This window comes from Desmodus rotundus, chromosome 7, assembly GCF_022682495.2.
Source record: "Desmodus rotundus isolate HL8 chromosome 7, HLdesRot8A.1, whole genome shotgun sequence".
Taxonomy (NCBI): Eukaryota; Metazoa; Chordata; class Mammalia; order Chiroptera; family Phyllostomidae; genus Desmodus; species Desmodus rotundus.
In genome coordinates this window covers 27,867,353-27,892,740 of record NC_071393.1, presented here as the reverse complement: position 1 = coordinate 27,892,740, position 25,388 = coordinate 27,867,353, and the positions used below count along the sequence as shown (strand labels likewise).

Here is a 25,388-nt window from a genome sequence, read left to right as displayed (position 1 = left end):
AATGGAGGAGGTAACGCTGCAGGACTCCTAGGCTCGGTCAGAAAAGGCTGTCTGCATCTGCCCGGCTGGCTTGGAGCAGCCTCTGGAGGAGCCACCAGAGCCCATGCAGGAAAGGCTCCCATACAGAGCCCGTCCTGCCCGCTGTTGCTGCCAGAGTGTCAGAGGAGCAAGTGAAGAAGCCTTCTTGGACACTGCAGGCCCAGTTGCTGGAGTCACCAGTGCTTTGAGGCTCCTTGGAGATCATGGGCAGAGACGAAGCATTCCTGTTCTCTCCAAATTCCTGATACACAATGATGCTTGTGGAGGTGATGACATGGTGGTTGTCTAAGTTTACTCAATTTGAGGTGGCTTCTTATGTAGCAGTAGATGACTGGACAGTAATGAGTGTGCATGACAAAACTGTTAAAAATAAGTGTTTATACATAAAAAATCATTTTTAAAATTCCAGCAATATGGGGCTGACTGGTTATATAAATTATAGTAACTCATAGAATGGAATACTCTGAAGGAATGTGATGAATTTATACCTGTTATGAAAAGATGTCAAAGACACACAGCAAGGTGAACAAAAGTAGTTGTAAGGCAGTGTGTGTCCTATGAAATTGTTCCTATGAAGAAGGAAAAGGAAACTTTATTTTGCGTGTGCACATTTCTGTGTGGAGTTTGTATACACCCAAGAAAATTAGAAATGATACACAAGAAGCTCTTTAAGATGTTAATTCTGGATACTGGAAATGAAGAATCAGGGTAGAAGTGTTTAGTGCCAAGATAAAATTTCACGTTACCCCTTTCTCTACTGCTTGATTTTCTACCATGGGTTTGTATTATTCTGAAGTTAACACTTCCAAAAAACTTAAGGCAATGAAAATGCTACATACTATCTTCAAAGAGAAAAAAAATGATCTATTATAGGTGCCAGCTAAAATTGTATGTTTTCAACTATAGCACAGAAACAATTAAAAACAATTTACTATTATTATTACTTTTTAAATATTTTATTTATTTATTTTTAGAAGGGAGGGGAGGGAGAAAGAGAGGGAGAGAAACATCAGTGTGTGGTTGCCTCTCGCACACCCTCTACTGGGGACCTGGCCTGCAACCCAGGCACGTGCCCTGATTGGAAATTGAACGAGAGACCCCTTGCTTTGCAGGCCCACACTCAACTCACTGAGCTATACCAGCCATGGAAAATTTATTATTATTATTTTTAATTCTGAGAAAACCCTGGTATTTTCTTTCTCCATCTTCTGACTGTAAAATCTGCATTTTTAACCCCAGGCTGAAATCAACTCTGTCCCCCAAAGAGAATGGCGATGAACAAGATGTGGTTGTAAGTTGTTGCACGTGCCAGGTCATTTCTAGAAGACCCACTTGTGTTTGCAGCCACTGAAATTCAGACCTTACCAGGTTCCCACATGTTAGACTCCTTCTTCAAGTGGCATCCATGCTAGTGCTCTGTGGACAATGTCACCATCCATTTAGGAAGTGACCTTATGCTGTGGCCTTAGGCAGTGGGGTGCATTCTGGCCCACTGGTAAACTGATTTATCTGGTGGAAGGGGGCGGTGGAGGAAAAGGGACTAGAACATGATCCTGGTGGTCACCCTCTACTGCCCACGACGTCCGCTCCAGCCAGGGCTGCATGGCTCAGACAAGGCTGAGAGCTGTCTGAGCTGCCCTTTAACCGATGCTCAGTTGGGTGCAATTGTAACTCAGCTGTCTCCCCTGGAAGCATTCTCCTATGAGAAACCACAGTGTTTATTTAAACTGATGTGTCGCTGATCTGAGCCGTCATTTCTTGGTTCTGTGGGAACGCACCATTGGGTGCATCTACGTATGTATTTAATAGAAACAGTTTTGTAATGTTCTTTGCTTCTGTGTGTGTGTGTGTGTGTGTGGCAAATAGTGTAGATCTTTAGTTGTTCCACTGTTGAAATCTTGCACAAAAATATGAAGATCACTCTAAATTTGCACAGAACTGTCAACAGTTTTCATCACAACAAACCACAACCCTCTGAAATTTTGTAACGTGTGATATCCTTTCTTTAAACCACAGCAAACCAAGATATATCTTCACAGAATCCCCACTTATATGTCTCCACATACGTTTTCTTTCCTTTTCCAAGATCTAGTCAAATAGAGAAACCCCAGACAATCTCTCTCACCCCTGGTATTTATCTCAGAATATTTTCCTAGCTTCTTTTCCAAGTTCTCTCTAAGGCAAATGACAATCTACTAACAGACATAGAAAATTACCTAATTTTTTTTGATTTCTCAAAGCCATTCAACATTTCTGCACATCTACTTTTTAACCATTTGCCGGTCCTGACTTGAGAGCTACCTCAATGTCTCCTCCTCTTTCCAAAGAGCCTATCTTATTACTGAGCTTCCTTTCTTCCCCCTTTCCTGGAAAGCTGGGCACAGACAAAGGACAGTCATTAGGCTTCTAATATGTACTTTATCTCATCCAGTGATTTCATTCATGTGCTGGTGTGTTAATTCTCCCAAATGGATAACCCCAGCTATGATCTCTTTTTGGAACTTTGGTTCCATGATTATATAATTTTTAAGTTTTTTTCCAGCCATATAGACCTATGATCCTATTATGTCTAACTGCTCATTTAGATATTCCCTCTTGGATGCTCCACTACCATCTCAGACTCCCCATGCCTGAGACTAAACACATCCTGTTTCTTCTGAGAACATGTGCAGCATATTGAGAAGAGCTGAGACAGACGCTGAAGTACAGTGAACCCAGGATTCAGTTTGGGCTCTGCAATTTACCTGGGAAATCTGCACAGCCTCCCTGATTTGCAACGTCTTCCTATGGGAGTACGATTTTTATTTAGCAGCAGTTTTCTCATGATTAATGAGCTGATGAATGTAAACGTGATAGGTAAATACTGGAAATACAGTGGGTACACAATAAATGTTAGGTCCCTTTCCCTTGCCTTGCACCATCTTGCTGATCTACCTTTTCTTGTCTGTCTCCTGGTTACCCAGACTCAAACCTTCAGCAACATTCTGGCATATCACCCTAACCTAAATCAAGTCATATTTATATAAGTGCCTCTTAAAGATGCTGTTTATTCCTGTCCTTTATATTCATTCCCCCTGGGATCAGCCTAACTGAGTGCTTCAGTTTTTCACACCTGGAATAATGCAGCAGCTCCCTAAATGCCTTCTGCAGCAGCCGTCTTGTGAGCAGGGATAATTAATCCTGCACTCTCTGTCTGCGTTTTCCAGAAAGAACCACCAAATCTGTGTGCCAAGCACAGTACCTGACTTCACAAAAAGAAAAAGGATCTTAAACGGCCTCCATCATGTAGAAAATATATTTCTTAGGCCCCTTGATCTATGTTTTACTCCTGCCTCTCCTGGCTTCAGTTAGAGCATCGCACTGGCTTGCATAAGGCACATACAATCCATTGTCATGCCTCTGTTGGTGTCCGTTCTTCCTCCTGGGGGTGCCTTGTCCTCCAATCGGACCATTCTGGCTTTCACAGGCAGTCTCACCTCCTCTGCGAACTCTTTTCCGACCGTCGCAGCTGGAGCTCCTTTCTCTTTATTCCCATAAACAGAGTATATATTTTTGGATCCATTCACTGGGCACTCACACTCATGGATGTAAATGCCTTTATATGCATAATTCCGACTAGAACACCTCCCCCTCTACTTAAAGAGCTAGTGAATTTCTTATTCTTTTGGTTTGAGAAAAACAAAACGTTGCTTTCGAGAAGCTCTAATGGCCTTTTCACCCTCGCCTTTCACTCCTCGGGCAGATCGCCGCATTGGGTGCGTGCGCATTCATTACATTTTTCACAAGCCTGCCTTACCGAACTTACATTGTAACGACTCCATCAGTTTTCCACATGACTTCTCGGCAGGCTGGGTCTTATGTCTTGTTCATCTTCATACCCTCTACGTGCTAGGGCTTCCTAGCACAGAGAACGTGCCTCATAAATATGTTAGGTGAGGTGAAAGAGTGGGGTGGGGGTGTTACTGAAGTACGATGGGTGAGGGCATGTTCATGAAAGTCAAGATTCCAGAGTGATCTAGAATATCAAGTATCTCTCCAGAGGCGCATGACGACCGCTCAGAATAAGAGAGCCTGGGATGAAAATGAAAGACTGAAAAGCAGAGATAACCTTCACCTGGTTGTTTGCTGCCTTTCTCCAAGGCTTCTCTTGCTACCAAGGCCTGCGTCCTCTCTGCAAACCCATTCGTTTCCATCCTGATGGGGCTTTGTATGTCCCTGAAAACATCACACATCGATTTTGGTTCTGTACTCCTTTTTGTTTTGTTTAAAAATGACTTGCCTTATATTTACTTATACAAATATTTACACAGTTCAGTTTTCATTTACGTTTTTTTTCAAGTTGGCGTTTTAAATTTACTCCTTAGATCAGGAAATGCACAACCCTGTTTCTGGATGTTATTGGACACCTCCTCTCTTGCCCTCTGTGTCTCTCCATAGCTGGGGATTTTCCTTGAGCTGCTTCCAGCTTGAACATCAAATGACTTCCAGCCCTGGAGGGAATAAGCCAGAAGGAGGAGGGAAAAAGTCTAAGTCTCCTTAGCCCTTAACCACTGGGCTAGAATAAAATGACAGTAAAATGTACTAATTTATCTTATTTTACATAATTAGAGTTAGGGGCTATTGAACACAGAATGCAAATGTATTCTAAATATGCAAATCAGCCACATTTCCCAGATTTGGAGAAGGGGAAATGTGGTAGCCTTATGTTAGATGGTTCTCTCTTATCTGTGAACACAACTTTTCAGCACTGCAAATGGAAGCAACTGCGCAGTCACAGTTGGGGCTGCTAATTTAGAAATCCAGTTTGGGCTGATTTGAAAAGACAACATTTTTGCAATCACGGGTGTATCCTTTATGATAGAGCTTGTCGTGCCATTTCTTGTTTTCTGAAGATAGCTTTTAAAATTTTTTTTTTTAAGTTGGGTTCTTGCCCAGCTCTTTAGTACGAGGGCTGTGCCCTTGTGGAATCGCAGAGTGGAAGTGCCTTGGCGATGCCCTGGACCTGACCGCGGTTTGCAGAGGGGGGCCCTTCCCCAGATTCCTGTCCTGCTGCAGGGGTTGTGGCCAGAAGACAGCCTGCAGCTGTCACCTCCATTGGGGTCCTCTCTGTTGCTTCATGCCTACTTCCTAGGGGAGCTTATATCTTGTGACCAAGTCAGGTGGGGGTACAAACCTCCTCGGCCATTTTGGCACACGTTGAGTTGACTCTGGGGGGGCATTATTGCCTAAGAGCTCCCTCGGGGTTGGCCAGAGCTGGGCGAGGCCTGGGTGGCCAGTTGAACTCTTTCTCTCTCTGATCCTGCTTCCTGCCTCCTTTCCTAGGCGAGGATTCCTAATAAATACCTTGAACCCCAGGTTTCAAATCAGTATCCGCTTCCAGAAACCAAATCCATTACACAGGTGTTCACTCCCTTACCTAGAATTTTAGAAAATGTTTACTAGAGCTAGAGATCTCCCCCTCTCCCAAATATCCCTGAAAATGGATCTAGCAAAGCATCTCCCAGTGCTTTATCCTAACTAAAGTTTAAATGCTGGCATTTCAGTCAGCCATGACCCGGGGGGTGGGGGAGAAGGAGAGTTGGTCTAAGCCCCTTTCAAATCGTGGCATGTGAATGACCACGCAACTGTAAGATCAGACTTACAACAGCACTATTTTTAGCCTTGTGTAACTCCGACATTACTCTGGCCCACGTGGCAAGAATCAGGACATCAATAGAGGGGGCGGGGAGGGTTGTCTGCAGGTTAAAGCAGGGGAGGAGCTATGGAGACTCTGAATGGCTATCAGTTTCAAATTGCTATCTAGATTCTGTCAAGGAAATTATGTATAATTACTTGAAATTGGTATGCAACGTTATTATAAGGAGTAGAAAAATATGACCATTCTACCAGTAATTTGGTAGTAATCTCTAGTAATTACTGTAAATGCTAACCAGTTCATTTCCTGAATCATATTTCCTTGTGGGTGTTCACTTTATTTTGTGCATTTTAATTGACTTTTTGTAAAACGTGTTAACAATGCTTTATATTCCATAGCTTTACCTAGGGCTGCGAGTCACAAAAAGCAAGCCAGTGCTTCATTTTGTGCATCCGTATAGTAGCTGTTCAATTCAAAGTAATTCCTGTGTGTCTCAATTATGATTGTAATCAACTAAGCCTTTTTTTTTTGTTTGAACACCGAATATCTTTGTGATAGTGTAATGGGGGAAATAAGATACCAAGTTAATCAAAAGATAAGGTCTACTGGGTTTGCAACCAGAGGAGATATTCAGGAACAGACATACTTAGATGTGCAGGGGTTTTAACAGTTGGTTATAGACACTCTGAAGAGAGTCTGTGTGTGGTCTGTCTTTGTAGGTACATACACAGGTTTCAATGATTTAATTTCACTTTCTTAGTGACTTTACACATTCATCAGAGAAAGCCTGGCACCTGCATGAGAGAAGTTAAGAAACAACTAAAAGAAGAAGGCATATAAGGAAATGATGAGTCATAGGCTTTGGAAGCAAGGGCAGTGAGGGAAAGTAGAAAGTGTTTAATGTCCACCTAGGGTTGAGCTGGGTTATAACTCTGCAGACTAGTTTAATTCTGGAGAGAAGGAAACATGCAATTAGCATGTCTCTGGAATCTTACTTTGGCCTCCTGTGAAATAGGACTTGGAATATGAGAGTTACCACAAAGAAGGTGTGATGGAACAGGGTGGGTTGGTTGGTTGGTTTGTTTTCCCCCAATGATCCATATATGAAACAGGCTGTTAGAATATGTCCCATTGTTATTATGCATATACAAAGAAGAAAAATCTATTTTCTAATCTTGACCTACTCTTATAGTTAATTCCTCATGCTTTTGCTGAGGAGAGCTATTATGTGGGAGTCCCTGTGTAGTTCCGCAGGATGAGATGTTCAGCATAACTTCACACTGAAGTTTGTTTTTCTCACCCATCGTATTTTTATCACACAAATGTCACTCTGATGACAGATTATCACTTTCCCACTTGAATTCTTGCAAAATGTAATTTGGTTCATGGGCTGCTACTAATAACTTGCAAAGTGGGACTACTATTTTAAATCTCCCTTTCTAATAACACCTCATTTTGTTTTTGAAACATACAGAAGTTTTATGATTTTCATCTACCTTTAATTTGTTGCTCTCTGAAAATCTATGAGGTAGAGAAGGTTAGAATGTCCTTTGGTGATTTCACCCTATACCTTGTTTGTCTCTAGGTTCAACTAGGCTTGGAGCACCGGCTGTGTGATTTTGATACTTTTCCTACCAGTATTACTTGCGTTTTCTAGCTGCCCAGTACCAATGTCTGACATACAGTAGAAGCTCCATAAATATCTTTAGAGTAAGAACAAAAATAGAATTGGCAATTTCTGTTTTGCTTTGTTTTAGACTTTCGGCTCTAATAAGAATAGTTTACTTATTCTAGTTGCATGTATATAGTTTCTACCACTGAGCCATATGAAGTTAGGTGTGTTGAAAAATGTCATTCCGATACCTCTTGTCAACTACATTGAGCAAAGGTTTCAGCCTACACATGAGCCACTCCTTCACCTCTGAGCCTTTGAGGAGCCCACTTTGAAACCACAGTATGTGAAATGGAATGTGAAGAGCGTGATGCTCCAACCTGTGAACTTGTATCATGCTCCATGCTGTACTCATCCAAATTTCTGTAGAGAATTCTTGAGCATTTCAGATATGAAGGTTATGGTCAACATTTTCTATGCCAGTCGTCATCAGACAGATACCACCAGCCAATTAAAAAAAACTACCAGAATGGTGCATAACTTAGTGTCATTTTTTACATTCTCAGAGAAAAAATAATAACATAAAATGCAAACAATTAGAAACAAACTAGGTGATGTTCCAACGACCATATGTCTGTACTTGATAACAATTCACATTAGTCTAGTCACTAGTGTGTAGAAACTCAGTCTTTTTGAGGAAAAGCTGCTTTCCATGACCCCAGATTTGAGGCTGTGCCAAGGGAGAGCATTAGTCAAGAGGCTGATAAGACCTGCCCTGAGGGTAGTGAAGGAAGTGGACTCCATCTCTACCCCAGCACCATTCCCCAGGGCTTGAGAAGGCTTGGTGAGGACACTCTCAGGGCTTTGAAAGCTACGGGTCCTTGCTTCCCATTTTTTACATATTATCTATTAAGACTCTTGAACAAGTGCATGAGATAAGTAGAACAACTATTGCTGCTTCTTTCTAGAAATAAGGAGGGAAGACCTAAGCAGTCAAAGGAACTCCTGAGATTAAAATAAATTGTTAGCCATGCTGAGTCCAGATTCCACTGTGCCTGGTACTAGGTGCTGCTCTATGCTAAGATCATGATTTGATACTGTGCTTGAATTCTTCTTTATCTGAAGTCATCATCATGTAAGGAAACCACCTCTTCAGTGAAGTCTTTCTTATAGTAAAAAGGCTTTTTTTTTTTTTTTTTACTGGTCAGCTTAGTTCCTATCAAAAATGCTGGCCATGAACTTCAGAACTGAGTGGTTCAAACCTTCTCTGCAGGTTCGAAAGACAGATTTCACATTTTGCACATCCATCTCTGAAAAACGTGGCTGCTGCCTCTCACTCTGTGGGACATACATCACTTTTAAAAGGCTGCTGCGGCCTCTCAGCACACTGAAAAGTGGCTGGGTAGCTTCCCCAGCTTTCCGGAGCTTGTGATGGTCAGAGAAACCTGAGGCAAAGCCAGGCTTCTCTTCCCCCACAAGAACAGCCGCTACCAGTCATGACTCCTCACTTAAAATCACTCCCTGGAGAAAATTAAGCCTCTTTTTGTTTTACTTTCTTTAATAGCCTGCGGTTGCAGGCCCCGCCCTAGCCTTACCTATCTTGAAAAACAAAAGCCACATCCTTTACCCCCAAAGATCCAGACTGGGGTAGGCACACACCCCCTTCCTGAAGCTGTGGAATTCTGGTTCCTTAGCAAACACCAGGCATACTTACCCTTTCTTTTAATCCTCTATCTCCACCTGTTATTGTGGGCAGGGCAAGATAAAACGGGGGCACTAGCTCATTTCTAGCCTTTCCAAATATCCTACCGTCGGCACATTTATATTTGATATTGATTTCTGTTTAATAGAATAAGCCAGGAAAAATCACACTCTTTGTTGGCGTTCAAAGGATAAACCATAAAAGCCATTAAGAAGTACTGTAAGCATGAGAATGATTAATGGGACTTGAGGTGCCGTCCACCGACTATTTCCAGATAATGTCTTTGAGAGATTCCATTGCTTCTGGCTGCAGTTCAGAGCTATTTATTTGCAAGGTGAAATTCTGAGTGATGATGTTTCCCCTGTAGCCCTGACGGACAGTGTTAAAGAGACAAAACTGGAGGGCCCAAACTCAGATCTTAAAGGGTTTGTGCCAAGGAGTTGCTAGGATACCTCAGAGGTCATGCTCTGTAAGAGTTCAGGTCTGTCCTCAAAACACCCTTCCCTCTGTGAGCCTGGAGTCTCCTTTTCATGAGGACCTGCTGGACCTACGCTTATAAAGAAGAAGTGAATGGCAAGAACTATCGATTCCCAGCGTTTGTGAAGCCATTGGAGTGTTTTCCTGCTTTGTCTTAGAATCTGTTTGAACCCGGGTGGTAGTCAGAAGCCTGTGAACAATGCCTGATCAGGACCTGTGAGAATTGTGGTTTGCTCTTCTTTTTTTCCAGGATCTTACAACACAAAGCACTTCAAAACCTTTATCATTTATGATGTTCTGTTTCCTTTGTTAAAACTGATCCCCTCTGTGTTCATGAGTGCAAATTACGAGTCCAAAAATTATTCCTTGTCACCTAGGCTGCAGTAATGTGGGATGTATGCTGATAGGCCTTTTGGTGCTTGAAAGACGGACCCAGTCCCTCCAGAGGAGCCCAGACTGTCTTGATAAATGATGAATTTCTATGACACAGAATGGCGTTTGCCCTGGATACCTCAGGAAATGTTTATTAGATGGGTGAATAAGTGGATACATGGATGAATTAATGGATGAATGAATTGGAGCTATCGTTTTTAAGCACCTGCAGTGTTGCATATATATATATATATATAACAAGATGCAAGTTTGATGTTATCATTCCCATTGTACAGAAGGAAAAATCAAGACTCAGAGTAACTGGATCCAGGCGATGGAGATGGGGTTGAAATGGAAGACCCTTTCACTTCTCAGTCTCGAATAGAACAAGAGATGGAATCCCGGCTACGCCACATAGGCACATTCTATTTTCCATTTCACATAGTGCAAACAATTCTATTTTGCAGAAATGGAAAGTTTTATGGATTAAAAAGTGCACATCCCTTTTTCTTCGGAAATTTTCAAATTACAATACTCAGCATGCTTAAGAGCTTATGTAGATTATACATCTACAATCCTAACATTCCATTAGGATCTGAGACTCTTCCTTCAATATTTACTTGGGCTGGTATTTATCTTAAGTCTTGTTCTGGTAGTTGGTGAGGGGGCGGTTCTCTGTTGACTAAGAAAGGCATTTTTAGTTGTGCTAGGAGATGAACCCACATTTTTCAACCGTTGTTTATGCTTTGCCTCACTGTTAAGTAAGGCTCCTTGGATTTCTCACTTACCCCTGCTCTCCACATATGCACGGGACCAGGGAACGTAGCACTCTGGTGATTTTGATAAGCACCAGAAAACAGATGATCAAAGCAGTTTTTTCTGCTAATTCACGCTGGGGCTTCATCAATAAAATATCTTCAGTTTCCTCACTAAGGCCCGACTGTTGGTGGTTTTGCCCTGTCTGTTCTCAGCAGCGCTAACAGCTTCGTTTCCTCCCAAGAACCGGAGACCTGGACTGGCAGAGGATATTTCCTAAGAACCATCTGACGGTCACTCCGGGGCCATTCCGAAACAGCTTTGATTGAAATCTACCTTTCCAAGGAAGGTAGTCTTTAGGAAAATTAAAGGGGAAAACAGGTTGTTCCTTAGTTCCTCTTCCTTTGGATTATTGCCATGATTCTTTTCTTGCAACACTGCTCCAGGTTTCTTCAAAGTGATCAGCGGTGTCATCCTAACGGCCAGGATGCAGATGGATTTTCTATCAACCTCACCTGCCTCTAATAGTTATCACTGAAAGTAATGATACTAATAGTAATCCCAAAGATACCCACCTTGATTATGATTGACAAAATGTCACAGGGAGAAGAAGAAGAAGGATATAATTGATTGTAGTCAGGCGGGGGGCCCGTACCCTGAAAGGACACAACCCACTTTTAATGGAGAATAACAGGAAAGCTGACCCTGGGCTACCGTGCAGTGAGGGCTTGATTCAGAGAGTGACAGGGTAATTACTTATTTCTTCAGCTACCGATTTTTGAAATGCCACAGGGGCGAAAAAGAAAAGTAAATTCATTGTATCTGAGCAGTACTTTATTTTATTTTTTTTAAGCAAAAATACAAAACTGAGTTACTAATGCTTTGATTACATTTTAATCTTTATCATCTTGCCCTGTTACCTAAGAAAGTTTTGACACTTTTTAGTCACTTTTCATCTTTTTCAAATTTCTTTGTTACTTTTCACTGGCTTTGAAAAAGAAATACGTTACCTTTACTACTTTTTTCTCTTACAATATGCTCACCCCAGCCTCCAGATTAATTTCCTATCTTCCTTCTTTTATCTGTGTAACTCTTCATTCCTCTTCTGTTTTCTTTCTTTTTCCCCTTTGCCTGGGCCTTGCTACCATATTCCTTTTCCCAGCGCCACACCCCTCCGCCACTCTCTGGGAGCTACGGATGGCTTCCATTCCTGGACTGCGTCCCAAGAACTAAGCACGGACGTGTCTGTAATCCTTTGCTCTCTCCCAGGGGGAGGACTGCTTGTGGAGCACGAGGCCCTGCGGCATGTTTACGATTCCATGTGCAAGGGCTTTTGGGCTTGGAAAGAAAAGAAACCGGTTTACTATAGCAGAAGCATGTCCTCTAACTTGGTACCAGATACGTAATCAAAGTATTATTTAAATCTACTAGGATGTTTAATTTTAATCTGAACGTACAGAAACAGTCATCGAAAAGTGAAGCCACAGAAATCAATGAGAAGGGTCATAAAGTGGTTTAAATAAAATTTTCATGAAATCTAAATTCAGCCCAGATTGCACAGTGACCACGGGGATCTATTGGTGGGACTCTTGTCCACTCCTGGGAAGAAAAGTCTGTCTTTCTTGACAAAATAAGAGGCCCCCTGCCTGAAGGGTAGTCTGAGCTTTCTCAAGACAATGAGCCGGAGGGTTATAAAGGACGCCCCTGTGCACTGTGGGGTGTGGTTTCCAGGATGACCAGCAGGGCTTGTGTTTCCTTGCAGGAAGATGTGTGAGTGTTAATTGGCTCTGCCCTGCTGGCCACGAGAACTTCACAGACACAGAAGCTCTTATCTTATGGTGCAACTAATGACACTGAGCAGAGATAGCCGTGGGGGAAGGAGGCATAGCAGGAAGAGAAATTGAGTAATGTAGGATGGCAGCGAAATCAGGAATGCAGATCCCTGTTTACATCCCTTTATTCACTCATCATCACCTTACAGGTATAAATTAATAGGTAAGAAGAGCAGTGTTGATAAGTTTCTGGAGTCAGACAAACCAGGAATCTCATATCTTTTGCTTCTGACCTGTGACAAATTACCTAACAGTTCTGAGCCTCAGGTTCCTGCTTATGAAGTGGGACCAAGCACAGTGCCTCCCCTGGGTTTATGGAGGCATGAGTGTTTCAAATGCAAATTTCTGCCCCTCTAGTTACCAGCTCTGCAAACTGAGCAGATGTACCTGCCTGGTCTCAGGTTCCTCCCTGGCCTGAGAGTGAGGTGACTTTGTGCCCTGCCCTCCTCTGTGCAGCTTGCTATCAGGGGATCATAAGATGATTATGTACTTGTCAGCCTTTCAAACCTGTGATTAGTTTACCAACATGCTAGATCTGAGGCCGCCCGCTGTGTCTAGTCTCCCAGGAAGCAGTCATGGTCAGGAGGCTGAGTTACAGGCCTAGCAGAATATTAAGTGAAAAGCAACAACAACTCTACTCTTAAATGCTTTTAGAGTAGAGATGATATTGGTTTGGGTATCTTTAAAGATGAAAAGGATTTTTCATTTTGCTCATTCTCTCGACACATGATTTTTTAGCGCAAGCTTTATGCCAGCCTCTCTTCTGGGAGCTCAGGAATAGAGAGCAAACCCACCAATAAAATGTTGCCCTGCAAAGAAACAGACATGCTACTTAAAACCAAGTAATGTGTTAGAAAGCAAACAGTATTAACACGGAAAAACAAAGGGTTGACGGAAGGGGGTAGGGCGTTCTGGAAAGATGATGACATTTTATTATGGATGAGAATGAATTTGGAAACAGCATAAAGTCAGCCAAAACCAAATTTGGCAAAGAGTGGATAATCACTCTGGGTAAAGCAGGTTTGGCTTAACAATAAACAACAACAACAACAAAACAAAGACACACATACTTTAATGACCTGTAGCCACCAAGTTAGGGGAATCTTTATGTTTCTGGAGCATCTTGCAAAGCTGAAGGTGACTGACTCCAGCACTAGCAGCTGCTGAGAGCGGAGTCTGCGCCTGGCCCCGGTGAGCAGCTGGTCAAGGCAGCAGGCACCCCGCACTCAGGGTGCTCATCCCGGTGGAGGGGTGCAGACAACACACAGCGGACACAACGAATGAGTGAATGACTTCACATTTATTCACTTAATTTCATTGGCCTCAAGTGACACGGCAGTAGCGAGGCAGTAACATCGCGTTTGGTGGGAAGAGCATTAGGCTGACCTTCTGGTTGTTACTTACGAGTCCTCCATCCTGGAGCAAGTACTTAGGTTCCCCCCATGTCAGCATTGATGACGTCTCTCTTACGTAGTGGCTGAAATGTCACCAGGTGATTGAAGAGTGTAGTGCGCAGTAGGGAGGGACATAGAGTACAGTAGAGATGGAGACGTTATCATTTAACTGGGTAATATAGAACTGAGCGGCAACTGTGACTTCTAAACTACTTTACGTATCTGATACTTGACTGTGTTCCCTCAGACATCGGGCGTTACTTCTTGTTGCGCTTTGTAAGTGGACGTAAGAGACATGAGAAGTACATCTGCACTCAGACCTGCCCATCCACCTGGCATTTTTCGGAATGGCTGAGCAGGCAAGCAGCCCTGTGCACTGTGGCCTCCTGCGTGCAGAGGGTGCTTGGGACCCTGCCAGAGGTGCACACAACAGCGGGAGCCACCCTGCACTGAGAGGTTAGCTGAGGAAATGGCAGTCCACAGAAGATCGCTAATACAAGGCAGTAAATTGTGCCCACAAGGGGCACAGACAACGCTATGGGATTTCTTGTGTATGTAATCATAAAGGTAATGGTACTAGAAAAATTACTCAGTTTTGTTTAAAGGAAAAGACCTATTCTTCCACCACCCCATTTTTACCATTTCTGGGTCCTTCTCCCAGGTTGTGGGTATTTTTTCAGACGCATCTATGTATGCCCATAATATACACATACTGTTCAGAGAAGTTTGCATCCTGCTTGAGGCCCCTGGCATGTAACCCCAGTGTTCCTCGCCTTGAATACTTGGTGGGTAGGGGGATATAGGAGCTTCAACTCTCTCTGCCCATGAGGCCCTCACCTAGGTCTGCTTTTAGTGCTTCCCACTCCAGCAGCTGTGTGCCAGGTGCTGGGTCTTCCTCCACACAGTGGAGTCTGCCAGGAGAGGAGGAAGCTCGTCACATAAGCCTTTGTCTCACCACACGACAGCTGCATCCCAGCCAAACTCGTCCCTAATTGTCCACAGCATTCCCAACACAAGGCTGGAAAGACACGGCAGACTTAATGAAGAACCTAGGGATGCTTCCGTGACAGAGACACAAGAAAACAACAGTGTGATGTTAAATATTAGCATCCCTGAGTCTGTAGCAAAGGATCCCTGGGTCTATAGCAAAAAAGGTTTAAATTCTCTGGGGAGAAGTGTCTCCTCGTGCTTCAGTTTACAACCTTTCCCACATTCTGTGCTCCCACGTTCCCTCCCTCAGGAGGAGCCTTTATCCACATGTTCTCAGAGCAACTATGTTACCAGTAGAAAACCTCCCCGCAGGTCTCACAGCCACCAGTGCCCTTGCCGACAAGGGCCATGTTAAGCCACGTGATCCTGGCAGCACACCTGCCATAGCCGCCCTCTGGGTGCACTCCTGGGTGAAGCTGCGCCCTCAGCCTTCCTGCCTGCACTGCGGGCAAATTTGAGGTCAAGTTCAACACGTGTGCATAGGCACCCACACCTGTGCCCGCACCGCCTGAGTATCTGACTCTGAAAATCAAACACTACTTCTCAAAGACATCGCAGCCTAAATCCGCACAGAGTAACAGAGACCTGTTCCGACCAGCTAGCTGCACCTTTCGCTGCTCCCCGGCATGGCTTCTCCTATTTTCATCCATGGGTTTCGAGCCTACCGGCCTTGAGGCTGTTAGAAACAAAGGCCCTTTAGAGCGTTTCCCCTAACAGAAATTCAGCTCGAAAGTTCTCTTTTTCTCAGGCCGGAACTCAATCTGACTGCTGTTTTGTAGCATTTGAAGGGAGAAAACTAAGTTTATCCCAATTATTTAAAAGGTATGTACTCTGATACTGAGAACAATTAAGTAACTTATGGAAAACCACATGGGGCCTCCGAGACTGACACTGTTTATGATCCAAATAATCTGATTATTCACAGGTGGGTTTTTTTTTTTTTTTTTTTTTTTTTTACTGAATATGGTGCATCCCATGACCCTAAGCATATACAGTGTTATTGTTGTTAAATTAACGTAGCAGTGAAACATTTTAGGAAACAACCTTGATCATGTTGGCTAAAATGTTCCTTCCCTCCACTGTTTGCATCCTTGGCCTCATTGCTAGATTGTAAGAAATTGAGAAAAGACAAGTGTTGGTGCCTCAGTTTCTCCACCTGTGAAACTGAGAAAATAACACTTCGCACTTCCCCGCTTCCCACAGAAGTAGGGAGGCTTAATAAGTTAATGCTAGCGAAGCACGTTGCATGCTCAGAGTACCTTTTACTGAAAAATATCAAAGCATTACAGGGCCTGTTATTAATAAATGGGGTTGGCCTGGGCAGAGAGCCCAAGAGAACTCCTTTGTCACTTCTCGGCATGCAGATTGGGTGTCATTTTCTGTAACCCTCTTCACTTTGCCTGCCTACAACCTGCTGATTAACCTACGTAATAACACGACTTTGTACTTTTCCACTGCCTTTCATTCAGGGAACTCCAAATGCCTTGCCAGCATTATCAAATCAAGCATCCTTACCCGTAAGTAAGGTGTTACAAGTACCATTAAACTTAGCAGGTGGGAGGGTAGAGTGATCAGAGAAATGGAAAGGTAGGGGGAGGAAGTAGGTCTGATTTCTTTCTTATCTTTAAAGATTGTATTTATTTAGTTTCAGAGAGAGGGAAAGGGAGGGAGAAAGAGAGAGAGAGAAACATCAACTGGTTGCCTCTCTCACGCCTCCATCTGGGGACCTGGCCCACAACCCAGGCATGTGCCCTGACCGGTTCAGTTCTCAGGCCGATGCTCGTTCCTCTGAGCCACACCAGCCAGGGCAGTTCTGATTTCTGGAGCCAACCCCACTAACTGGGTTTCTGCACCTGCCCCAGAAACAAACATCCCTCAGCTCTGTGGGTCTCCCTGTCCCTTCTCAAAAGCCCAGGCTCAACTGTAAGAAAATTGCAGTGGCTTCACTGGAATGTTATATGTTCAGCTACTTTCACAAAGAAATCAATTAAATTTGTCTGACAGTCTACTTTTCCTGAAACTCTGCTGGCAGAGGGTTTAACTTTGTATCATCTTCTGCAGCCCCAAAACAAAACAACCATTTCATTTCATCCTCAATGAAAGTAACTTCTATTTATCTTGGTGAGGTGCCCACGCTAGCTAATCTACAGTCACCAGTTGGACTGCCTTTGTTCACAGCACGTTTTGGCTACTGTATCTCAGTGCATGGGACTCTGAGTCCCTGACAGAGGAAGCATGTTGTCGCTTTAATGAATGGAGTTCTTTTCCAGTGCCACTGGGCCCAACAGTCCCTTCCCACAACCCTCAGAGTGTCAGATGCTAAAGAAAGCCCGTTGTAACATAGCGCTCTGCAAAAGGCAGTGCTGATTATTACTGGATTGTGTGGCTGAAAAGATGTTGCTAATCTCTGATTTTTTAAGATTTTCCTCTAATTGGAACAAAATTATCACCAATTACAAGAGAGGTTTTAAGCCTCAAAGGACCTAACCAAGTGGAAGTAACTGAAATGGGTGAGACATTGTTAGGAAAATATGGAAGTCTGGGTTTGGTCCTCCCAACATCCAGCTTTTGGATGTTATCTCTCACCTTTTGAGTTTGATCAGTGAAGACAAATGAGCAGCTGAAGAATACGGCAGTAAAACAGTGGAGCTGAAGTGGAAACCCATGGATTTGAGTTCAGATTTATATGATCTGAAGAGAGTTGCTTCCAGTCCCCAGACCTTGTTCTGCTCATCTCTGAGTGGAGGATAATGAAATCGGCTTTATCTGCCTCACAGTGTGGAAGTGATAACTTGAAAGAGAACATTTCGAAGTCCTTTGTATATTCTAAAATGTGATGAAAGTAGTCATTAACATTGTGAGCCAAAACTAAACTTAATTACAAAGGAAAATCTACAGTGAAAATTTTGTAATGCATCCAGAAACAAACAGAAAAGATACTTCACAATCCACAATTGTCCCTTGCCTATTATGATGGCTCCCTTCTCTTAGTACAGTTGGAGATGAAAAAGCCTAAATTGGCAAGAAAAGCAACGAGACCTCTAGGTGACCAAGTGGGAATCTCTCCTGGGTGCAGAGTGCGGGGAGACAGACCTGCGGTGCTTAGAAAGCAGCACCTGGGCAACAGTCCTGGTGCGTCAATACTTTGTGTCTTCACAGTCAGCACCCAACGATCCAGTGAGGAACTTTGTAGCGTCTTCTTGGTGTTTAGCAGAATTCCTGCTTCCCAGTGACTTTTCTTGGACAAATGGCTTAACCTTTTTCTGCCTCAGTTTCTTCATGAATAAACAATTTATATCCTTTTGCATCTTTACCACAAATGTTGTAAAATCAGCAACTGGTGCAAGCATGCAGAAATGCTCACTATAATTTAGGGTGTCATTAAGGTTGCTTCTTGCCTTTTATGGGCCATCAGTTTTCAGCTACCTTTTCTTCCTGCAGGGCAGAGAGAAGGATAGCTGGGGCTTAACTAAAGAGTGCTCCAAGGAGATGAAATTTCTAAGAGTAACAGGGTGAAGTGAAATGTGACAAATGTCAGCTGACCACCAGGAATAAACAGATTCCTGGCAATAGCCATTATCACATGGAATGGCCTCTCTCAGGAAGTGGTGGAAACAGTTACTGCTCAACTGGATAAAGTACTCTCAGGGGTCAGATGACCTGCCATTTCCTTCGACATTATCTATGAGCTTTTTCTAATAATAATAAAACGACCGAAATTGGCTCCAGTGCCGTAATCACTCACGTTTAGGTTTCTAGCTGCATCATACTCATGGCCGCCCATGTTCTGAGACAATTTCTCTGCATTTGGTCTTGATCTTGGCGACTCCTCCCATCTCTTTGTTGCTACGTCTGCATCTACAGAGGGCTATGTTAGTGTCTATTGTAGCACTACATGCATTTCACAGTGTTGAGTTACTGCGCTTTCCAAACAGTAAGCTGGACTCGGGCACCTTCAGACACACCGTGTGGGTGTTATGCTGCTTCAGTCCTAGTGCTGAGGCCGAGAAGGGATGGTGCTAGACCGGGAGCCACACTTCCTCTGCTGAGTTAAGGGTGTTATTCAGTTTCTCCTATTTGTTCAAGTGTAGCAGACATTTTTCACAGACTTTTTGCAGTGTTTGCAAAAATGCCTTCTAAGCAAAAGTAGAAAAATACACTTTCTTCCTTGTATAGTTTTCCAAAATATACCTTCTGAATTGAAAAAATGCTTATGGAAGAAGGATGAACTTTTCTTAAACAAACCATGTTTGATATTTACAAATATGTTATTTACTTGTTATTTAATTTAGTTTGTAAGATTTTATATGTATGTATATATATGTGTGTGTGTATATGTGCATTTATGTGTGTGTGTATATATATATACATATATATATATATACATATTCTTTCTAAAACAAAAATTTTAGGCTGGGCTCTGGAATATGTTAGAAATTCCCCCAAAGATATATTTTTATGAATACCATGTTTGGAATTCTACTTCCTTCATTTATTTGCCAAAAAAAGTCTAATTTTCAGAATTACAAACATTAATTTTTTTACAGAAAAGAGTAGCTATGCTTGTTACAGTAGATCAAATGCTGAAAGGATGCCTCCTGTGAGAAAGACATGGTGACTGGCTGGGCTATCGCCCCTTCATGCTCTGCCTCACCTGCCCCACGGCCACACGCTGCCCATCCCCCACTGGCACGTGACCTCTCGAAGCCAGGCCTGGCTTCATCACCCCGGTATTTCCGGCTCTTAGTCTGCAGTCTGGCATACAGTAGATGTTCTGTAAAAAGTTATAAGCTCTGAGGGCTTTTCCAACCATGTTTGTTTTTCTTAAACCATTCCAGGAAATAATCTCAAACAACCTCATGTAGAATTTTTTATTTTTATTTTTTTACTAGAGAGCCACTTTGAATTGAGAGGTAAAACCTGTGGTTCATCCTTACCTTGTGACTCAAGGTTTTGTGCGTTTTTTTCCCCCTTTTAATCTGAAGTACACGTTCCTCTCCTGCATTGTGGTCATAGTCATAGTTTCATTTGGAACAACTGAATTCCTGTTGGCAATTTCGATCAGATCCTGCAATCTAGACACGTCTGACGGCAGAACATTTTAGACTCAATCTTCACACAATACGTTGCAGTTAAAATGCTTTCACTTGCATAATCCGAAGCATCACTCAGATACTGTGAAGTGGACTCATAGGTACGATGGCCTTTATTTCTCAGATGCGGAAATAGGCTCAAGCACAGGAAGTGACGTGGGTGAGGTTACCCGGTGCGTTGCTGGCAGATTCGAGCCTTAAACACACCTTCTGACTCCAAACCCAGCGGACAACCCGGGATGCCACCTTTGCTACCAGGCAGTTCCTGATGTTATTTTACAGTCTTTCTACCCGAGGCATCAGCCTGCCCAGGTGTGGGCGGCAGAGGCTCACCGTCTCTTGATGACCTTCCCATCTTGGACTGCTCTGACTTAGAAATTTCCTCAGCTCAGCATGTGTGAAATTAACTTTCGGTCAGCCACCCAATTCAAAAATGTGTTGAACACCTGGGAGGTGTGGGGTTTCTCCTCTTCCTCAGTGAACACCGTCTGAATCAGTAGGCCTGTGATGGTCAGCAGGCTTCAACCTTGAATGGGTAAGTCTCCCTTCTTGGAATACTGAAAAGTAGAGGCCAGAGGCACAGAGGAGACTAATGAAAGGGGAGCTGGAAGAAGGCGAGGGACACGGGAAACATCCAGACTGAAGGAGAAGGGGAATGGACTCAAGTGAAGTGAGGGTCAGTGGGAGGACTTGGAGGCCAACTGTGAGGAAGTGGGGGCCCGGGTGGGGCCATGGAAGCCTGAGACGGCTTCCAGAAGAAAACCTGAGAGAATCGGAGACGTTCAAGTTCACATTTGCACAGCATAAGGTAAAACACTGACAGCAGACCTGTCCCACAAAAGAGTGTGGTCAAAAGGCATGCGGTGCTTACAGAGTGGAGACAGCTCAGGCAGTCCACCCATCGAAGCTGCTTCTGCTGCTTAGGGTGGTTCAGGACTTCAGTTGCTCTTTCTCTGTGTGTTGGGATGTGAAATCCAGACATCTCCAGGCCTTCCAGCCTCTGGTCACAGTGAGCCCACATTCTACTGGAGCCCAGCGGAGTCATCACAGGCCCGGGGCAGCCCAGGTGGAGTCCAGCACACACCTCCACAGGGACCCGTCCCAGTTCTTCTGCTGGCGCATCTTATTAACTCTTCGGTGGCCGGCTCATCTGTCACCATGTCGCCCCTGTGGCCACAGCCATTTTCCGCTGGTGGTTGACTGAGACATAGGACCAAACGGAAAATTGGGGGAGAAGGGAAAGAAGGACCTTCCATACCCATTTATCACCTGGGTCCCAGAGCACAGTGCTCTGTCAGAACATCGTAGTTTCTTGTAAAAATGACTCACTCAAACCTAACCCTTTTCTCCGCGGGGACTTGAAAGCACGTCCTCAGGGGACACGTGAACACGCACACTGTGCCCTGTCCCCACCTCCATCTCTCTTTCCCCCGGAATATGTTCGTTTACTCCTCTGTGGAAAGCTCCCGCATACCAGATCGGTGTCGGCAACCGTGTTGCTGGTCACCGCAAACAGCTGCACTGGGTGCCAGAGTCGGCTCAGGGGCTCAGGGTCCTGCTGCAAACACACCGAAGGCCGAAGAGCGCCCCCTGCAGACTAACAGCGTGTAGTAACGTCTGCCTCTTAGTGGTTGCCCTGGAAGCAGCTGTGTTGATCCTGTCCCCAGCGCACATGCGGACATCGGCTGGGAGCCATCCCAAAAGCAGTAAAATCAATGCTTTCTATAGACAATATATGTTCTTAACCTCAAAGGAATATTTTAGTGTCACCATGCCAGGTAAGGTTTTGCATCAAGGGTTATCTTTATGACTTATAATCTTCTTTTATGAAAGAGTAGCCTGGAAACTTTAGGTTGCATTTGCATCTAAGGATTTGAAATATTTAATCGGAAGAGACAGCTTGCAGGAAGAGTTAAGCTGGCAGGGGATTGTGTGTGTGTGTGTGTGTGTGTGTGTGTGTGCGCCTGGGATGAGGCAACGGATGGCTGGCATAGTCTGGGAGATGGGCCCCATAGAAATCTTAATAACATGTTTTGAAGTTACAGTATCACATGTCTGAAATAGTCTGCCAGCCTTCCTTACCTCCCTCTGCCCTAGCTAGGATGCCTGACCACAAGCAAAAAAAGAGCCCTGAACTTGGCACTTGTTTGGTCCTGAATGTCTCCCCACTAGCAATGTGACTTGGGAGAAGCCATTGTATCTTGCTCTCAGTTTCCTTGTGTACGAATGAAGGAGAGAGATGTGGTGGGCTTTAGGACCCTCTCCAGCCCTGTCCCGTGTGCACTGATGAGGACCTCACTCCACTACCTTCATTGACGGGGAACCCAGACACCTTGGGATGTTTCAAAATGAAGCCATCTTGGAAACAGATGATGAGCCAGGATTATTCACACCTCAGTTTCTATCTGTGGTAAAAATATAAACAAATCAACAAATGGATTAATTTTAATAATTAATATATAGGAAAGTTATCTCTGAGATGCATATCACTCTTTTCTGATATCAAAATGCCTCCTTGCCAGCTACTTAAAAATTGGATTATCTGGTTTCTTTGCTGCCCTTGCTTTTCATTCTAAGTTAAGAAGTTGGTAAGCATATAAATTAGAAATGATTTCTAACTCACATTTACAGTATCCTCATATTAATATGATTTAACTTGAAGAAATGATTAAAGAAAAAAAGACTGAACACATGTCAGCATCCAGTAAGAGTAAAGTCATTTTTGAAACTAATTTAGCTAGCTTAGGGAGAGTAAAATTAATGACATCATTTTATTAGTGGATCTAGTCTGTGTCATATTCTGTGATACACATATGTACAAACATGTATATGTATTTGTGTGAGAGTGTACATATTTGTTCTGTTTATATGCATCTGTATATGTATAGTGATACATTGTTATCTTGAATACTTAATACAACCTTAATTTATAGGAGTTACAATCTTATTTTTCAGTTGAGGAAACTGAGATTCCCAGGTTACTCTCCTGGTGGTCCTCAGCTAGTAAATGAAGAAGCCCAGAATGGAGAGCAAATGCCTGGCCCTAAAGCTAATCCTTCTTACATTATGTCCTCTTTGCTGCAGTAAGGGCTTTGTTGTAGAACATCGTGGGGGCTGCTGTTTACAAACTGCTACATTTAACTTAAATGAGTTACACCAGTTATTTAACATTTTGAGCTTTGATTTCTTTATCTGTTAAAGGGGGAATACACCTCCCTACCTCAGGGGCCCATTGTCAGGATTAAATGAGATACAGTAAATGAAAATGCCTACGAAATTCTGGCAAATCATCAGCTTGTTTAGTAGATTGGTTACACTTTCTCCAACTCCCTTTGGACCTGGGTCTTTTTGTTTTCACATTAGAAAAATGAAAAATTTACTTATTGCCTCAGAGAAGTAAAAAGATACTTATTAGATGCCTTCTAAAATATTAGTTATAACTGTTATTGAACATTTTTAAAATGTTACTTTTTATATTCACTTGAGGACATGCTTACTGGTTTTTAGAGAGATGGGAAGGGAGGGAGAGAGAGAAACACTGATGTGAAAGAAACATCGATCGCCTCCAGTATGTGTCCTGGCTCGGAATCGACCCCACAGCTTAGGTATGTGCCCTGACCTGGAATTAAAATCTCAGCCTTTTGATTTATGGGATGATGCTCCAACAAACTGAGCCACGCCAGCCGGGGCTAGGTTATAAGTTTTTAATGTGTCAAATTCCAAAATTGGTTGAGGTAACGAAAATGAAGTCTTCTGTGTGAGACAATGAGAGTTAACTGCTAAGTTCACCTATATGAATCCCAGATCTTTCAACGTCCCCAAGAATTCAAACTATTTTTTTTTGTTAAATTAACTCTGGGATACTAAAAATATCCCTCAACCGTGCCTTTCCGGCTGCCTCCATCCCTCTAGTTTAAGAGTCCGCTCTCCCCTAGGAGCTCTGAAAGGGAAAGTTCTCTTGTCAGACTCACCTTGAAGCCGGCACGATAGATTGCCGTTGCTCTCACCAGGAGTCTTGTCTCGGCGCAGGCCTTCGGGGGACAGGCCTGCTGCATTACCCAGTCTGCAAGGGCAGGCCGTTTAATAAGGTTATCATATTTTGTCTCTATCAAATGACTCAAGAACACCCTTTTTAAACAAGTCATGTCAAACGGTGTTTCATTTAAAAATCAGTTACTAAGGCCCGTGGGATACGAATCCGTGGACGTTCAGCATAACTCATGTGTCGAGGTGAAAACCGGTCCCGTGGGCCTTTGTTCTGCCTCGGGTTCAGGAATGTGAGGAATCTTGCGTCTGTCTGCAAGTTATTAAGGTCTTAGACACAGAATGACATCAACAGACAAGCCCAGCAAAGCACCTCCAACTCCCATACATTCAGCTGTGAAAATATTTACATAATTATGTTGGACTCTCCTAAACTGCTGTGTATATGCTCAGTTCAGGCTTTATCTGAAGTAATGCAACTGATGAGTTAACCTTTCATGGAGTATTCACCTTTAACCTTTTATGAAGTATTGTCTAGGGACCAATGGTCTACTTTCAGCAGTCTTTCTGTCTGTAGACAGCGGTGTTTGTGCAATTATTTGAGTATTCTACTGCATTTTCCCCTTATTTTTTTAATGAATGGAAAGCAGAAAAGAAAAGGGTTAGTATTTAGCTTGGGAATCTGAGCTTATCAGATTGCTGGAAGAATGGGGAAAATGAGTAGGCATGGTAAAAACAGCAAACCTTTGCAAAATTAAGAACCTGTGAAATCCTGGAAATGTGATGTTGCAACTTGTCTCTGAATACACGTAAAGTGTATATAGGAACACGATACTATGTTTGTGGTTTTCTTTCATAATCACCTCCTACAAAAGGTCATCTCATTTCCCACGCTCACGTTAGAATTTTATGCGAGCATTCCCGAAAGCTCTGGCGAAGTAGGGTGTGGTCCAGGACTGTACACTGGCTTCGTTCTTGCTCTTCCACAGAACACGGGCGCCACTCTGGGAGTTTTCTTGGATGCAGAAGATTTCACTTATTTCTGAAGTCCAAACAAGTTTCCTCGTTACTGGAGAATACATCTCAGCATGTAAATCTAATCTGCACAGCTGCGGATGGTTTGGGACCCAGTCACCGCAGAAATTGATTCTCTTCCTCTTGCACAGTCCAGGCAATTGAGACAACTTGAATGTTTTCTTCCAATATGGTCACCACATTTAAGGCATGGTGACCTACAGTGTTCCCTCAAGAAGTCCCGTCTATGAAAATCTTTGGCCTTTAGTCCTTGATGCCTGCTTGAGGGGCCCCTGAGGAGACTCAGCGTGGCATACAGGTGTGCTTAGTGTTTTGTGGCTGCTTTTGGGTCGTCTCCTTTTCTCTGCTTCCTTCAGTTTGCTTTTCCCCAAAAGGGATATGAACTTTCATTCATTATTATCCTCGTCACCATCATCTTTCTCCTCCTCATCAATCATCACTATTATTTTAAATCATGAGAATTATAG

General features: G+C 43.3%; 1 protein-coding gene across 4 annotated transcripts in view; it reads left to right on the top strand.

The window, feature by feature from the left end:
* OPCML (opioid binding protein/cell adhesion molecule like) overlaps positions 1 to 25,388 on the top strand; it is a 1,085,685-nt gene that overhangs the window by 662,580 nt on the left and 397,717 nt on the right. The window contains exon 1 of one of the 4 annotated variants that reach the window (XM_053928730.2): positions 21,572 to 21,680. The exons of the other annotated variants lie outside the window; for them this stretch is intronic. The gene's annotated coding sequence lies outside the window, so the exon portion shown is untranslated. Of the gene's footprint in view, positions 1 to 21,571; positions 21,681 to 25,388 lie in introns of those variants that run through there. 4 annotated transcript variants of the gene reach the window in all.